Genomic DNA, 16,143 nt, shown 5'->3' with positions numbered 1-16,143 from the left:
TAAAATTTGGGTGAAAAAATCAATTATACCTTGAAGTTTTCGATGTTTAGCTTACCATTGATACCAATCGTTATCGTGGTATAAACATGCCTTCTCTTATAGAGAGAACAGATGTGGTATTACTGCCAATGACACGACTATTAATAAATGTTTTCAGACCAAAGGACAAAAATGTGAACAATTAAAGGTCACGTACGATCTTCAAAAATGAGCAAAACTCATACCGTGTCGTTGTCAACGTATATTTGTTCCGCCTAACAGAAGTTCCACTGGAAACTTTGTTATAAACAATGTCATAATATCTGTTCCTGTTGGAACAATTATTCTATACCATTTATTCCGTTAGGAACATTTACTGTAATATTTATTTCAGTGGAAATAATATTCCAGAATATTGTTTCCATTTGGAACTTATATTATGAAGGAACTTCTATTCCGTGCCATCGTAAGCTATAACGTCTAAAGGGTGAAAAAATGGCAGACAATTCAAAAGAGACAACATATTGGCCTGATTCATACTACAACAATAAATGAAAACAGTTTTGGCAGACAGCAACAAACATTACACACGAAAACAAAGTTATGGCAGACAGCAACAAACATTACAAACGAAAACAAAGTTATGACAGACAGCAACAAACTATACAAACGAAATCAAAGTTATGGCAGACAGCAACAAACATTACAAACGAAAACAAAGTTATGGCAGACAGCATCAAACATTACAAACGAAAACCACTTACTTGCTGGCTCCTGTCTTGGGACGACATGCGCATACACAACGTCGCAGGGTTAATAATAATAAAAAAAAAAGGAGAAGTGGTATGAATGCCAAGGAGATAACTATCCGACAAAGTGCAAACGAAGCGGATTTAAGACCGTATTGGTCACTGTACGACCGTCAACAATAAGCAAAACCCCTGTCGTATATTCAGTTATAAAAGGCCCTGATATGACAAAACGTAAAACTATTAAAACAAGAAATGCAGGCTGATTTAGAAGACAAAAAAAAAAAACGAAAAACAAATAAGACAGACAGCAACTAACGACAACTACAGAAACAAACGGCTTCAGACTTTGGACAGACACCTATATGATTTGGAGGGATTTAACATGTTTGTGAGCGCTCAAACCTCATCCTAATATGGGATAATCGTGTAACAACACAACACATTAAAATCAGTTGAAAATTAAGAGGTTGACTCATCAGATGGCTACGAACCCAAAAAAAAACCAATAACACAGAGACAAAATACACAAAGTACCGATCTTGGAAAAAATCGCAGTTACTAAAGCTAGTCAAAGGCCCAAATACAACATATAAACAAACCATGCCGTGTTCTCCTAGACGTAATTGTCAATCAGAACACCTCCAATGGGTTTAGTTTAAAGACGACATAAGCACTGTGAGTAAAGCACGACCTTGTGGAATACCAAATATAAGTATCGATAGAAAATAGGGCCATACGTGTTAATACCTAAATAGAAATACATGGACGAATATGTGTTAAACTCTTAAAAATAAAATTAATTGAGTACCGATAAAGACAATATTCAAAGATCCTACTTCAATGCTTAATTGACAATGAGTTTATTTAAACAATAAGTTTATATGAATCGTTGTCCTCCTTTCCTCACTCATGGCTTGTCACGTGACTTGTTTCCTGGTAAAATTGTCATAAGCAACAAGACATGTATCACTAGTGGAAGAAAATCCCACCGTTTCGGAGTACATACAGTCAAATTGAGATGTTTTTAGAATTCGTTTTGATAAGAGACTTTTTTTTCAGTTCAATGCATTAATGGACTTTTGTGTAACTTCTTGTCTATTTCTTTCTACCATGATATTGTCTTCGCTTCTTCGACTTGTGAAACTGAGTCCTCCCTGGAGTGTTAATGTCTTTGGCTATTAGAAGTTGACACATTTGATTAACACTAGACTAACATAATTGCTGAAAACCATAACTATGCATACTTCTTGAGGTCTTTACTGGTTGTAATGTGTGTTCAGGTTATTGTCTCAGTGACGTTCACCCAACATTTCTTTTCCTTATTTTTGCACCCATTTTAGTTCCAAGTGCAATAAATCACATCGGAGGTAAATAAAACCATAAATATTGTTTTTCAGTGTGCATGATACTTGCTTCATGAACGAATTTAATGTATCCATAGATCAAAAGCTGGGGAAGCCAAATATAGTAAAAAAAACGTATTTTGATTATAAACCAAATAGACCTACACAGAACAGCCAAGACCTTCTTAGGTCAACTTTGCTTTTGGCATTTCCAGTCTTACATTTAAACCAATTAAACATTTTACGATGTTGTTTATTTGCATTTCATTTTGAGTTCCGTCACTACTGAAGCACTGGTTTTCTGGACGAGTCCGGTGAGAGAGCAGGTTTACCTCAACGATCTCGACGCTTCCAATGAGAGAGCAGGTTTATCTCAACGATCAAACACGCTTACGAGAAGACTAAATATGTGGTCAACCAGAAGACTAAATATGTGGCCACCGAGAAAATTAAATATGTTGCCAACGAGAATACTAAATATTTGGTCAACGAGAAGACTAAATATGTGGCCAACGAGAAGACTAAATATGTGGTCAACGAGAAGAATAAATATGTTGCCAATGAGAAGACTAAATATGTGGCTAACGAAATGACTAAATTTGTGGCCAACGAGAAGACTAAGTATGTGGCCAACCAGAAGACTAAATATGTGGCCACCGAGAAGACTAAATATGTGGCCAACCAGAAGATTAAGTATGTGGCCAACGAGAAGACTAAATATGTGGTCAACCAGAAGACTAAATATGTGGCCAACGAGAAGACTAAATATGTTGCCAACGAGAAGACTAAATATGTGGTCAACCAGAAGACTAAATATGTGGTCAACGAGAAGACTAAATATATGGTCAACGATAAGAATAAATATGTTGCCAATGAGATTACTAAATATGTGGCCAACGAAAAGACTTAATATGTGGCCAACCAGAAAACTTATTATGTGATCAATGAGAAGATTAAATATGTGGTCAACCAGAAGACTAAATATGTGGCCACCGAGAGGACTAAATATGTGGCCAACCAGAAGATTAAGTATGTGGCCAACGAGAAGACTAAATACATTTTACGATGTTGTTTATTTGCATTTCATTTTGAGTTCCGTCACTACTGAAGCACTGGTTTCTGGACGAGTCCGGTGAGAGAGCAGGTTTACCACAACGATCTGGACGCTTCCAATGAGAGAGCAGGTTTATCTCAACGATCAAACACGCTAACGAGAAGACTAAATATGTGGTCAACCAGAAGATTAAATATGTGGCCAACGAGAAGACTAAATATGTTGCCAACGAGAAGACTAAATATTTGGTCAACGAAAAGACTAAATATGTGGCCAACGAGAAGACTAAATATGTGGTCAACGAGAAGAATAAATATGTTGCCAATGAGAAGATTAAATATGTGGCTAACGAAATGACTAAATATGTGGCCAACGAGAAGACTAAGTATGTTGCCAACTAGAAGACTAAATATGTGGCCACCGAGAAGACTAAATATGTGGCCAACCAGAAGACTAAATATATGACCAACCAGAAGACTAAATATGTGGCCACCGAGAAGACTAAATATGTGGCCAACCAAAAGACTAAATATGTGACCAACGAGAAGACTAAATACGTGGCCAACGAGAAGACTTAATACGTGGCCAACGAGAAGACTAAATATTTGGCCAACGAGAAAACTAAATATTTGGCCAACGAAAAGACTTAATATGTGGCCAACCAGAAAACTTATTATGTGATCAACGAAAAGATTAAATATGTGGCCAACCAGAAGACTAAATATGTGGCCACCGAGAAGACTAAATATGTGGCCAACCAGAAGATTAAGTATGTGGCCAACGAGAAGCCTAAATATGTGGTCAACCAGAAGACTAAATATGTGGCCAACGAGAAGACTAAATATGTTGCCAACGAGAAGACTAAATATTTGGTCAACGAGAAGACTAAATATGTGGTCAACGAGAAGACTAAATATGTGGTCAACGAGAAGAATAAATATGTTGCCAATGAGATTACTAAATATGTGGCTAACGAAATGATTTAATAAGTGGCAAACGAGAAGACTAAGTATGTGGCCAACCAGAAGACTAAATATGTGGCCAACCAGAAGACTAAATATGTGGCCACCGAGAAGACTAAATATGTAGCCAACGAGAAGACTAAATATGTGACCAACGAGAAGACTAAATATGTTGCCAACGAGAAGACGAAATATGTGGTCAACGAGAAGACTAAATATTTGGTCAACGAGTAGACTTATCAAATGTCTAAATAACTTGATAGCATTGCCGATATTGTATCTATAAAATATAACATCAATTTGTTATCATTGTCTTGAAAGTTGAGCCACCGAAATTTTTTTTTTTTAAATTGTATAAGAGAAATCACCTTGGACTCTGGGTCTTCCTGTGCAAAGGATGCGCAACATCATTTTTTCTAATTGAATAAATCGTACTCATATAAATATTACAAAGAAAGTGCATTTTTACCATTAACCCTCTTAACCATCCTGACAACATTCATACAAAACATCAATAAAAGCTATACAATTAAAGCAATTAAATAAGTGTCTCCTCCATGACAGTCTTGAACAAACTAGATATTAAATAAACGACACTGCTAATTCTTAGTGTTTGGTACAGGTTGGCTATCACTGTGCAACACAGTTTAACAAAGAGCCCTATGGGGAAAAAATAGAGAACCCTTTTTGTCAGAAAACACTGTCAAACATCCAAACATACTATATACACTGATCTGTGTCCACACTTGTTAAAGCAACAAAATATAATTGCGAAGAAAACGAAAGCTATCTAATATGCACACGACATAAGGATTTCAAGTTAAGTCATTATCTTTGTAATTTTGTCATTTGTTAAGATTAATTATAAAATTATATTGGTTAATAACATTTATAAAAGGGTACAATATTCTACCTAGACTATATTCTATTTACAATACATAAACATCGTCAGGGACATGGATCTTACTCTGTGGAAGTTGGTTCTTGTTCTTTCTTGTAACTTGTAACTTGTAACTTGTGCTCATATTTACTACAGGATAATTTGGTTTCAATCATAAACAAATATTTTAAAAGTATGATTCCTCCAATTGATATTTTGTATGTCTTTTTTTCAAATCAACGTCGGCTGTTTGGTTGCTGTCACATTAACGTCTTTATAATAAGTACAAATAGGTCAATGATATCTTTATAATAAGTACAACTAGGTCAAGGATACAGTGTAAAACTTAACTTTCCAATCATTTAATTTATATGATATTGTTGTGAAATCGTGTCCTAAATTTTCCATTTATTTAAAAAATTTGTTCACAAACTATATAAGTTGGTTATTACAGAACATTGTGTTTTCAATGTACTTTTGATAACCTTGCTATTGGAAATTTATTAGGACATTCAACGGTCGACATTTTTATGTATGAAGTCTTGATTTCTGTGACTCCAACATGGTAAAATCCGACCTGCGACCTTGCGACATGATGTCTAATTTAAAAGGACCTGTAACCTTTAAAAATGTTCAACAACGAGAATTAGATTAGTTTAGAACTGTGTCGTTTGCTTAAAAGTGATATGGTGACCTGGGGCAATTTTTAAACGTGTGACCTTGTGACTTAATGGGGGTATCCTACTGGAGCCCCATTTCTATAGCGTCAAATCCAATACTTTCAGCTTGCTTTCAGTATTTCGAGAATCGATCGAGTGTAATTTTAGCAATATTTTACTTGTATTTTTGTTTCGTAAGTTGCTATAAAGATATTGTAAAGTTACGGGATTTGTCTTTACATCCTTTTTTATACTTTCTTCTAACATGTCTAATATATAAAAAAAAACAGCAGATGTAGTATGATTGCCAATGAGATAACTATCCACCCGAGTATTATAAGGATCACAATTACGGAATATGTAGGCACTATGTAGTGCAGTCGAAGAACTCGAATGAAACTGCAACAACCTACCCTATACGTTAAGACGTGTTTAAAACACAACAGACACAGGGTAAACACAGAACAAATAAGAATTCTTAGTTAAACTGTAACCTAAGTAAATCAATAGATAAATAGTCAGTGTCTACTTCACAAATATTACAAGATGGTCCTGAGTTATAGATTCTATTTGAAGTTGTGTATTTTTTTATTTGATTTACAGTTTTCTCTTTATTTGTCTTAGTACTATTATATTTCATTTCATTTCGGGTTTTTGACTCTGGTGGAGGTCGTTCCTGAAGTGCGATTTGGTTGCAAAAGGTTTTTAATAGCATTGTTTTCTTTTTGTTGCGTGAACCCCCTGAAGTGTTCACGCCTATATATTGGTGAGTGTTGGCAGCTTCTAAGGGCCGTTCGGATATCTCCGGAAACAAGATTCTCGGAACCTCTCGAAAATTTTCTATCATTTACAAAAGTAGTTATCTATGTCTTTGATACGGTCCCTCTATGGATAGGCTACTACGTGACATTGTATATTTCAACAATCAAAGTTCATTTGTAGATCGGATAGTAAAAAAATAAAGACTAGGTTGCAGTCAACAAATCATTTATATGATAGAACATATTTGCCTTTCGACAAAACATATGTGTTTTTAATAATGCGAATGTTTATTAAATATCAAGTATATTTTTATGATAACACAATTATATAACTCATGCTTTGAGACGGTCCCTGTACGCGTTATGTGTGTAGTATTTAATACAGCGTGCTGTTGTGCATTGTGACAATAAACCTGGGAATAGTTTACAACTGTATTAATATATAATGTCCCAGAATAAACTTGATTATTTCTGAACGTTTATCACGTGATATTTTCAATCATAACCTGGGAAAATGTCGGAAAGCATGAAGAAAATTAAAACATTAAAATTTCTGTTATAAATATTTTAATTATCTTAGGTCGGAACACAGTGGTCGGAAAGCAGAAAGATAATTCAACAAAGAGATTTTTTTGTGTAAAAAAAAATTAATTTCATTAATAGATACTATCAGACCAAGAGATTATTCATTAAAATTATTAAGTTTAAACTGAGACTAAATTTATTCTTAATAGAATGTAATTTAAAATGTTATATATACGTGTATTGTGTCGCACAGGTTTGAACAGCGAATACATTTATGAAAATTATATGTATCATATGAGCACCAATGAGCAGGGATTGGTACACATAAATTAGTATCTAAATTTTTAACGGTAGTGAATGAAAAATACTTGCATGGTTTCAATTCACAAGGATTTTAAATTCTTGCATCTCACAAAAAACGTAATTAATATTTTACATTTATCATAAAAACATTTAATTGCTACTATAATCATTTTATACTGTTGAAGTATGGATTTATAAGAGTCTGCTTATATTTTGTATAGCAATATATTCATATAGTGGAAAGTTAGACTTTAAGAAGAGATTGATTTGATAAATAAAATGTCAATCAGTAAGAACTTGACGTTTGTGTTTATTGATATTATATTCTAACAGTTCAACCTTATAGCATCTAAATCTCTGCAGTATGGTACGATGTTGAAAATTGTATTCATTATGTTGACCAGCTATCCTACACGTCGTGGTATTATTGACAAGGAGATAACTATCCGACAGAGTTCAAACGAAGCGGATTTAAGCCCGTACTGGTTACCGTACAACCGTCAACAATGAGCAAAATTCCTGCCGTATATTCAGCTATTAAAGGCCTTGATATGACAAAACGTGAAACTATTCTAATAAAAAAAAACAGCCTGATTCATAAGACAAAAATAAACGGAAAACAAATAAGACAGACAGCAACTAATGACAACTACAGAAAAAACCGGCTTCAGACTTGGGACAGGTACATATTATATGATTTGGAGGGGTTACATGTAAACATGTTTGTGAGCGTTCAATCCTCCCCAAAACATGTTTGTGACCGCTCAAACCTCGTCCTAATGTGGAACAATCGTGTAACAACACTACACATTAAAAATCAGTTGGAAAGAGCTGATCTCATCAGATTGCTATTAAGCCCAAAAAACCATTTACAGAGAGACAAAAAAAAACAAAGTACCGATCTTAGAGAACTCGCAGTTCCTGAAAGCTAGTCAAAGGCCCAAATACAACATATAAAAGAACCATGTTTTCGTAGACGTAATTGTCAATCAGAATACCTCCAATGAGTTAAGTCTAAAGACGACATAAGCACTGTGAGTAAAGCACGACCTTGTGGAATACCGAAAAATAAGTAACGGTAGAAAATAGTGCCATACGTGTAAATACCTAAATAACAAAACATGTTCGGATATGTGTTAAACTCTTAAAAATTATTAATTTAAGTACCAATAAAGACAATATTCAAAGATCCTACTACAATGCTTAATTGACAATGCGTTTATTTAAACAATAAGTTTATATGAATTGTGTTTTGAAAAGACAAATTTCACAGTTACAATATTGTCCTCCTTTCCTCACTCATGGCTTGTCACGTGACTTATCACCTTATGTAATCGTCATAAGTACCAAAACAGGTATCACTAGTGGAAGAAAAGCCCACCGTTTCGAAATACATGCAGTCAAATTGAGATGTTTTTAGAATTCGTTTTGCAAAGTGTCTTTTTTCAGTGTCATGCATTAATGGTCTTTTGTATACCTTCTTGTCTATTTCTTTCTACCTGATATTGTCTTCGCTTCTTCTACTTCTGAATCTGAGTTCCCCCTGGGGTGGTAATGTCTTTGGCTATTAGAAGTTGACACATTTGATTAACACTAGACTTACATAAATGTTGAAGACCATATGCAGACTTCTCGAGGTCTTTACTGGTTGTAATATGTTTTAGATGATTGTCTCAGTGACGTTTACCCAACATTTTTTCCGTATTATTTGCTTGCACCCATTTGAGTTCCAAGTGCAGTAAATCCCTTCGGAAGTTAAAAATAAAATCCCAGTAATATCGTGTTTCAGTGTGCATGATACTTGCTCCATGAACGAAATTATCCATAGATCAAAAGTTGGGGAAGCCACATACAGAAAAAAACGTATTTTGAGCATAAACAAATTGACCTACACAGAACAGCTAAAACCTTCTTGGGTCACCTTTGGTATGTCAAGTCTTACATCTAAACCAATTAAACATTTTACGATGTTGTTTATTTGCATTTCATTTTGAGTTCCGCCACTACCAAAGCACTGGTTTCTGGACAAGTCCGGTGAGAGAGCAGGTTTACCTCAACGATCTGGACGCTTCCGATGAGAGAGCAGGTTTACCTCAACGATCAAACACGCTAAAATAGGAACCTTAACATTGTCATACTTAAAAAAAATTACATGCGTTCACTAAAAAAAGATCCAATAACCTAGTCGATCGGTACAGCCAATTCTTAAATAAAGTTGCTAAACAATGAGAATGGAAGTGGGGAATATATCAAAGAGACAACAACCCGACCAAAGAGCAGACAACAGCCGAAGGCCACCAATGGGTCTTCAACGCAGCGAGAAAATCCCGCACCCGGAGGTGGTCCTCAGCTGGCCCCTAAATAAAATTGTGTACTAGTTCAGTGAAAATGGACGTCACCCTAAACTCCAAAACATATAAATGAACTAAAATTTAAAAACATACAAGACTAACAAAAGCCAGAGGCTCCTGACTTGGGACAGGCGCAAAAATGCGGCGGAGTTAAACATGTTTTGTGAGATCTCAACCCTCCCAATATACCTCTAGCCAATGTAGAATAAAGAAACACATAGCAATACGCACAGTAAAACTCAGTTTATAAGAAGCCCGAGTCCGATGTCATAATAGGTAACATAACAAACTCAGCAAAATGACAATGATACATAAATGAACAAAGGACTACTAGCAGTTACTGACATGCCAGCTTCAGACCTCAATTAAACTGATTTACATCTGCCGATTTTAGAGCGTTTTATGTCATGATTTCAGTGTCTTTGGTTTTGTAAACTTGTTTACAGTAACTGTGACTATTCTTTGATACTAATATGTTATAATTAAGTACGTTCCTCGTTGTGTTTTTGGTAGTACACTGATGGAGATAACAAATGAGAAGGTCGAGATCATAGGCTTAATCTGCCATTCTTAAAAGTCCCAAATCAGAAATAACGCCAGTGGATGAAATAATTTATTTTCTACAGTGTATGTCCTTTTAAGAATTTGTTTTTCGACCTCATCATATTACACAAGGAATATTTGTCCTCTACGTGTATTTTTCATTTTGTGTTGTTGTTGTTAGATTGCTGTCATTGACATGCCCTGCGTTACTTTTATTTCAATTGTACGAATCCGTAGGCATGATGGAACACTTAAGGCTCTTTTATTTTCAAATGTTAATATTTTAGTGCTCGTTTTGTGATAGGAACGTACTTAAAAAGTGTTTTAAACATGCCCATCTAAAATTGAATTCTGGTGAAAAAAAACAAAAAACTAGCAAGTGTAACAAATAGATGACAGATTGAAAATATAGGATTATATAAGCCTAGCACTAGTCAGTTAACGTTTAGGCAAAAATATGTGGCCAACGAGAAGACTAAATATGAGGCCAACGAGAACTGTAATCTAAAACATTTTTTTAATTTTATAAGGGAAATCCCCTTGGACTCCGGATCTTCCTGTGAAAAGGATGCACAACATCATTTTTCAAATTTAATAAATCGTACTAATATAAAAATTACAAAGAAAGTGCATTTTTACCATTAACCCTCTTACACATCATGACAACATTCATATAAAACATCAATAAAAGTTATATCATCTATATAGTTAAAGCAATAGAATTTAAATGCGTAGAAAATGAAAGCTTCTTAATATGCACACGACACTCGGATTTCTATTTTAGTCATATCTCTGTAATTTTGACATTTGTTAAGATTAATTACAAAAGTATATCCTTGGTTAGTAACATATAGAAAAATATTTAATATTGAAACAAAAATTAAAAAATAAACGACAATATATTGTAATTGATATTATAAAAACTAAATACATATACGGTTAGATTCGGCATATTAAAAAACCCCAAGAATTCAATTTTTGTTAAGATCAAACTAAGTCTTTGGACCCTTTTGGACCTTAATGTAGACCAATTTGAAAACGGGACCAAAAATTAAGAATCTAAAAACACGGTTAGATTCAGCATATCAAAGAACCCCAATATTTCAATTTTTGATTAAATCAAACCATATCATTATTATTTGCTTTTATATATAAATATAAAATAACCAACTTAAAATGAAAAATTTAAAGAAAAAAAAACGAAAAAAAAAGGAAACCCCCCCCCCCCCCCCCAATTTTTGAACCCTTTATCATTCATCACCCCCAAATTCAATCCCAGCCTTCCCTTTGTGGTATGGTACCTTACAGTACAATTTCAGAGAGATCCATACACTTGAACACAAGTTATTGTCTGGAAACTGTAAAAATGCCTGTTCCCAAGTCAGGAGCCTTTTATTCAGTGGTTGTCGTTTGTTTATGTGTTACATATTTGTTTTTTCGTACATTTTTTGTACATAAATAAGACCGTTAGTTTTCTCGTTTAAATTGTTTTACATTGTCATTTCGGGGCCTTTTATAGCTGACTATGCGGTATGGGCTTTGCTCATTGTTGAAGGCCGTACGGTGACCAATAGTCGTTAATTACTGTGTTAATTTGGTCTCTTGTAGAGAGTTGTCTCATTAATTGGCAATCATACCACATCTTCTTTTTTTATATTAGGGTATTGCCTCATTGACACTCATACCACATCTTCCTATATCTATTTAGTTTTTAAAAAGGTGTTCGATGATCCTGCCTGTAAACTAACATGGCAGACATGGTAAAAAATAGAACATAGGGGGAAAATGCAGTTTTTGACTTGTATGGCTGAAACTAGAGCAAAAGTAAAACGGTTGCATTGTTTCATGCATCAATTGTAAATAAAAATATCATGTGAGCGACACAGGCTCCTTGGAGCCTCTAGTTTTTTAACTCCAAACCCCCGTCCTGTCTATTTTTAACAAATTTCATCCTGATGTCCTGTCCCGCTAGAGCTTGTTGTTGGTTTTTGTAGGTATTTACTCTTGTCTATGGATACAAGGCACAGCCCGCACAGGCTTAGATCCCCCCCTATGTACCTTGATATAACACAGTGTCATATAAAGGTATATAGGAAAACACTTCTGTGACAAGTGTCTGTGCTACAAGGTCGTTTGTTATTTTGTAAAACATGATGAGTCTAGCTTCTTCTCTTCTTGTTTGCAGGCTTTTCCATCCAAATTTCGTAATCACTGTATATTAATATTCGTTGGATACCAATTTTTGTGGATTTCGTTGGCACAGAGGAACCATGAATTTAAATGTTCAACGAATTACAAATTTTCTAAAGGAATGTATGCAGACTTTGGCAAAACCACGAAATCTAATATCCATGAAAATACAAGTTTATCTCAATCCACGAAAATTGGTACCCACGAAAATAAATGAATTCACAGCATATTGCTGTCACTTGATCTGTTTCTATGTCTGCTGGTTACAAATCGTGCAGCTCGTCTTAGTACTTTTTTTCTATTTTATCAATGTGGTTTTGCTGGTACGGGTTCCATACTGTCGTGGCGTATTCAATTTGTGGTTTTACTAATATTTTATAATGCATGCTCTTAAACTAATGTGGAGGTTTCGAAGAAAGAAACCCAGGTTTCGGCTGGCTTTTCCTGTGATGTTGTTAATATGCTCTCCCTAATCTAGATTATTTGCAATGGTGCAGCCTCTGTCATAGTTATTTTTTTGTTTGTTTGTTTTAGTATAAATCAGACTATTTACTCAGTTGAATTGTTTCACAATTTTGTCATCCCGGGGCCTTTAATATCATACTATACTAGAACACACCCGCGAAATCACGGGCATTTAGAGGGTTGTTGAAAGTATCTAAACTGTTTTAGGATGAATTTTTGTAAAATAATTTATGACTGGAGAATATCAGGAAAGGTATCAAAAGTATCCTAAACATGAATTGATGTCAATATAACATTTTGAATTTTTCATCACTTTAAAATATTGGATGTAAATCTAAAGAATGTCAACGCAAAGGTCAACTATTTGTAGTAACATGAACGCACTATGTTTAGGAGGCGAGTTGCTTTTATTTCGTTGTGCAGAAGACAGAATAATCGATATGTTAACCTTTTCAATTTCAAACACTCGAAAAGGATTCCACTAATGAAATCAGATTATTATGTGATATTTGCAAATTAGATTTGAATTATGAATAGAACCATAATAAAATACTCAATAAACCTCACTGTGACCACAATAAATCGACGACGTCACATTGCGATTTGTGCACAAAAAAGCCTTTTTTTTCTCAGTGGGAAACTTTACTAAATCCATAGATTTGTTTTCATTTTCAAATGGCCTAGGTCGTTATATTCGTTAAATTTATCCCTTACTTACGCTCGGGATAAAATTCCAATATAACGACCCAGGCCATGTGAAATTTTCAACAAATCGATGGCTTGCATGAATTGTTTCCTAAATAAAACATGGTTATATAATATACCGGTTCCAGGGGTCCCAAGAAATCGGATTTTTATCGCTTCCAGGGCCCGAAGGAATGTTTGATACCGGTTCCTATAGCTCAGTTACCCAAAACATTGTATGTAATTAAGTGAGGAACTAAGGGTTGTTTGTAAATTTACCAAAATTTTGGTAAGGGATCTACCATTTTATTTTTAAGGGGGGGGGGGGGGGGGGGGATTTTATAGCGGACTATGTGCTATGGGTTTTGTTCATTGTTGAAGGCCATACGGTGATGTACAGTTGTAAACTTCTATGTGATTTGGTCTCTGTGGAGAGTTGTCTCATTGACAATCATACCAAATCCATACCAAATCTTCTAATTTTTAAAACTATTTTTTTCCATTTTTTGTGGTGTTTTTCTTCGAACTAGTGGACAATGGTGGAGTGTACGAACTTAAAAAAATCCGAATGCACATTTCTTGCAAGAGTTAGCAAGAAAAGCTCTCAGTGTCAATGAATGTAATTTAATATCTATTTTGTTTTAATTCTATGATCAAAACATAGAAATTTATATATATATTACAAATAGAAAAATAAATAACATGAAACACATAAATAAATGAATAAATGGCAATGAATCAACTATACGCACAGCTCACAATCGGTCCGAACGTAAATTATCGCAAAATTGCTTTTAATCGTATAATCAGATACAAATTCATTCATAAAATTGTCTTTAAAACATATTAACTGGAAAAATACAACGGTTATTATATGGACGTTCAATACTAGTATTCGCATTGTTATTACCATTGTTTACGGAATTAGGCGAACGGCTTTAATGCATATATAATATGTTACGTTTGTCGTAGACTTAATCTGTGCTACTTTCTATTTTGATACTTCTTACCAGACCACCGACAGAAAGTAGAGCTCGAGTTGATTATCCTTCCAAAGAGCATGATATTATATTCCTCAGTCTGTCATTTTTGATGTAGTGTTATCGTAGATTTTTAAGTAACTATTGCACCCCTAGTTTTGAAAACAAATGAGGCAATATTGTAATGGACACATCTATGGAGCGAGGGAACCATAAATAACATTATAGATTGACTGCATAATTGACAGATTTTCATTTTTGCATCAAACCGACTTTAGTGAGATCGCTTTATTAGTTGCCAAGCGACAAGTACTTCCTGTATAATTTGAATTAAGTGCAAACTTGTTTGCATTTTGAAAGACATAATTAGAATAAATATTATCGTATGGAAACAAAGTCAGTATATACAAATGCAGAGATGTGATATGATTGCCAATGAAAGAACTGTCCAAAAGACCAAAGGACAAAGATGTGAATAACTACAGGTCACCGTATGACTTTCAACAATTAGCAAAACTCATATCATATAGTAAGGTATAAAATGATACGTTACACAAAATGTGAAACAATTCAATAAATAAAACTCACGGTCTGATTGATAATACAACAATAAACAAAAATCAAGTATGGCAAACAAGCAACGAAACCTCTAGAAGTCATGCTCCTGACTATGGACATATAAATACTGATTGAGGCGGGGTTAAATATGTTTTAAGAGCTCAACCCTAACCTTTAACTGTGATAGTGATGTAACAATACAACACAAGAACTGTAAAAATCAATTCGAAAAGACTTGTCTTATCAGATCGTCAAAACGATAAAAAAGATAAAAGACACAAAGTACCGGTCTATGAGTAATCACAGTAACTCAAATCTACTGCAAAGCTAAATTTCAACTAATAATAAACCGGAAGACTGGGACTACAGTACAGTTTTATATTCACAACCACTGGGTCGATGTCACTCCTGGTGGAGGTTTCCGCTCCGAGGGTATCACCAGCCCAGTAGTTAGCACTTCTGTGTGATATCATTGATATGGTCATATTTACAAACAAACTGTTTTCAAAACATAAAATTGTTCGAAATAAGAATTTTCTAGACTAGGAATAGATTACCTTAGCCGTATTTGGCAACCTCGGAATATTGGATCCTCAATGCTCTTGGCCTTTTAACTATATGATTCGAGCGTCATTGATGAGTTTGGTATCTTTTACATATCAAAAGTTTATTTGCCAATTACCGATCTATTTTCATCGATTTCGCACCCTGGTAGGACAAACTATATCCTGTGACTTGTTTATAAGTAGCAAAACAAATGATTCATATTAATTTATGAGTCCGGCACATCAACATGTAGTAGCGGTTGTTTTTTTATATCAAACCTCCACTCTATCGATCAGTTGAATACCAACAGTTACGTACAACCTGTTTACGTACATGTGTGTAAAGAAAAGTTCCAGGAAAAACAATTCAACGAAAATTATTTAACTACATAAAACCAGGAAAAATAGATAAAAAAAAGCCTGCATAATCAAAACAATAATAATATACTTACATTCTCTTGTTAAAGATGCTTTTATTTCAGAAAAAAAATAGTCGATGCTTGAAGTCGAAATACATACATAGTACATGTATACCTCCACAAAACAGAGTTAAATATTGATGAAGAAGAACATGTTGATTCTGATAAACCTTACGAAAAAAATAGGGGG

The 16,143-nt window shown here is 34.3% G+C and overlaps 1 protein-coding gene across 6 annotated transcripts in view; it reads left to right on the top strand.

Annotated features, from left to right (window-relative positions):
* LOC127708985 (coadhesin-like) overlaps nucleotides 1-16,143 on the top strand; it is a 152,936-nt gene that overhangs the window by 21,490 nt on the left and 115,303 nt on the right. The window lies entirely within an intron of this gene.

This window comes from Mytilus californianus, unplaced genomic scaffold, assembly GCF_021869535.1.
Source record: "Mytilus californianus isolate M0D057914Y unplaced genomic scaffold, xbMytCali1.0.p SCAF_7, whole genome shotgun sequence".
Taxonomy (NCBI): Eukaryota; Metazoa; Mollusca; class Bivalvia; order Mytilida; family Mytilidae; genus Mytilus; species Mytilus californianus.
The sequence above is the reverse complement of the archived record's forward strand: the minus strand, read 5'-3'. Positions and strand labels throughout refer to the sequence as shown.